Below are 3,234 nucleotides of genomic sequence, written 5' to 3' on the forward strand. Positions count from 1 at the left end.
AAAAAAGAGTCCAATGCTATACCTTGTTACTTACTGTGCCAACGGTTAACCACTGATTATTTTCATTCCAGGAGGTCTGAAATTGCTTTGATGCCTTTCTGTCTTTCTTTACAACGTTTAGAGGTGGTGATATTCTGCCTTATTTTGCAATTGTATCATTCTTTTCAGACATAAGAAAAAAATATTTATTATTAGTTAGATATTATTAGATACGTAACTGACAGTAGTAGTGAACTTCAGGATCATTGCACCATTGGTGCTAGTACTAAGGAGACCATGAAGGTCTAAAGTGACACCAGCCATGTTTGCGGCCAGTTGCAGCATGGGTGGTGAAGTGTGAGGGCTGTGAAGGACATTAGTACAAGTTTGCAATGCATCTTCCTTTTCCCTTAAGCAGCACTTCAACAATCCTAATAATGTGTTGGTGGACTGCTGTGAGAATTCCTGAAGAAGGGCTTTTGCTCCAAACGTCGATTTTCCTGCTCCTCAGATGCTGCCTGACCTGCTCTGTGCTTTTTAAGCACCACTCTAATGTAGACTCTGATCTCCAGCATCTGCAGTCTTCAATTTCGCCCTGCTGTGAGAATCTACATAACCCTTTGAATACTGAAGTCTCATACCATAGAAGTACAAAATTGAATTTGCATAGAAACAGGTATGAATCAAATGACCTCCAGTTGAGAATTATTTTCAGCACTAAGTTAAAGGAGGCTTAATCCTGTATTGCCGTGGAAATTAAGACAGTGGTCACAGGGTACCGCATCATGGATGGATCAGTTGGTGCTGCCATGGAGTTGGCCACCATTCCCCTGCTGAAAATGTTTACTCTAAGCTCCGCATATGGGAACATTTTCTGCGTGCTCCTTGTTCTTCCCAGAATGTTGCCTGGTAGGCTGTCAATGCAGCAAGTATCTTGGTGTGCACCTTCACCAGTATTCTGTTGTATGCTACTCTTTAATATCCTCATCTAAACCCAAGTAGAATCCTTATCTAATGCAGAAAAATATTTCTGCGACCTGCAAATAGTAAAAAGATGATAAGAAGACGAATGAGGCTAATAAAGGTTCAGAAAGGGCATTTGCTCATTAGCAGTTTCAAAAAACCACAGTCCAGTCTGTTTGGATTTGCCTCTTTTCCAACTCCCCACCCCACTTTGAATGCCTGTTGTTTAAAGTTCCTTCACATCTATGGGCGGCACGGTGGCACAGTGGTTAGCACTGCTGCCTCACAGCGCCAGAACCTGGGTTCAATTCCCGCCTCAGGCGACTGACTGTGTGGAATTTGCGTGTTCTCCCCGTGTCTGCGTGGGTTTCCTCCGGGTGCTCCGGTTTCCTCCCACAGTCCAAAGATGTGCAGGGTCAGGTGAATTGGCCATACTAAATTGCCCGTAGTGTTAGGTAAGGGGTAAATGTAGGGGTATGGGTGGGTTTCGCTTCGGCGGGTCGGTGTGGACTTGTTGGGCCGAAGGGCCTGTTTCCACACTGTAATCTAATCTAAACTGACCTAACAGTTTCAGTCACCCATTTAATGCGTCTTCTCTCGCTGTCTATTAAAATAAAGAAAAAAAGCAACACCGAATTGTCAAAAAAAAAGAACTGCGGCTGCTGGAAATCTGAAACAGAAATGTTGTAACTCTGTATGGTGTTGCATATTAAGGATCTGCTTCACTTTAAGGGGTTAAACTATTCCCGAAGGGAATGGGATCGCCATAACCTTTTTTAACGGGCTGTGATGTTGGGTGTGCCCGTGCAGTCCGCCCGAATTTACTGAAGACTGTTTGATGGTTTAATGCAATTTTAAAAGATTCAAATCGGAGCAGCTCCTTCAGCTATTCGCTGCTTTTTGAAGAAGGGAATTTGCAGACATGCGCGTTGTGAAGACTGAGCTGGAAGATTGTCAGGGTTAGCGAGGCTAAGAAGCAGAAACCCTGGGTCATTCACTGTTCTCATCAGCCGCTAGGACAGCCGTGCCTTAGTCGCCCCGCGTGTTCATTTCGCCAGGTGAGTGGTCTCTCTATTGTCCCTTGTTTTCCGAGAGGAAGGGCTGGCAGCAAAACAGCAGCGAGAGCCCCGAATCTATAAAGCAGCCGTTTCATTGTTAGGCCCTTATCAAACCACATTTGGAACAGAGACCTCGCAGTTCGAATGCGCCTCCTAATTCACTGTGAACCCGGGGAGTCTGCATCATGGAGAAACAGTCACTTGTAATGACCGCTGGGGGGGGGGGGGGACAATGAGCCGAGGCAACGTTAACTCAGATAAATAACAAAGCAGGCTGACTGTGGCTCCCTTTAGGTGAAATTGAGATTAAGAAATGGACAAAACCGTTTAGTGTCATTGTTTTAAAGAATAACGTATGCAACTAATGACCCCTACAGTAAATGCTGTTTATAAACACTTGTGGGTGCAATATTTAGCGTAAGATGTTAAAAGGTCACTGTCTGCATTTGTTAGTTTTACCTCGATATCGTTCATTCTTGTTTAAAATTAGTGAACTGTATATCACCAAGTTAGTACTTCATTGTGTTGCTCGATGTGATAGGGAGATGTGTGAAGCTGTGACATCTTGCCATGAAATCATTTGGGGTAAACAATGACTTTGACGCCTGAACACTTTCCATTGTGGTATTTTTATTTATTTAATAATACATTACATAATTTATCCACTTCATCAAACCATGAATAAAATGAACAGTTGTGATGTGTGTAATCAGCTTAAAAAGATCAGTTATTGTAATGCCTGGTTAGGATATATGAGAGTCCATTGTGTAAAGCTGTCTTCTGTATGATTTGGAGGTGCCAGTGTTGGACTGGGGTGGACAAAGTTAAAAATCACACAACACCAGGTTTATTTGGAAGCACTAGCTTTCAGAGCGCTGCTCCTTCATCATGTGGTCGTGGCGTTTAAGATTGTAAGACACAGAATTTATAGCAAAAGTTTACAGTGTGATGCAACTGAAATTATATATTGAAAATGACCTGATTGTTTGTTAAGTCGCTCATCCTTGGCTTCAGTTACAGAGTCATAGAGATGTACAGCACAGAAACAGACCCTTTGGTCCAACTCGTCCATACTGACCAGATATCCCAACCTAACCAAGTCCCACCTGCCAGCGCCCGGCCCATATCCCTCCAAACCCATCCTGTTCATATACCCATCCAAATGCCTCTTAAATGTTGCAATTGTACCAGCCTCCACCACTTCCTCTGGCAGCTCATTCCATACATGTACCAC

Source organism: Chiloscyllium plagiosum, unplaced genomic scaffold (genome assembly GCF_004010195.1).
Source record: "Chiloscyllium plagiosum isolate BGI_BamShark_2017 unplaced genomic scaffold, ASM401019v2 scaf_14636, whole genome shotgun sequence".
Classification (NCBI taxonomy): Eukaryota; Metazoa; Chordata; class Chondrichthyes; order Orectolobiformes; family Hemiscylliidae; genus Chiloscyllium; species Chiloscyllium plagiosum.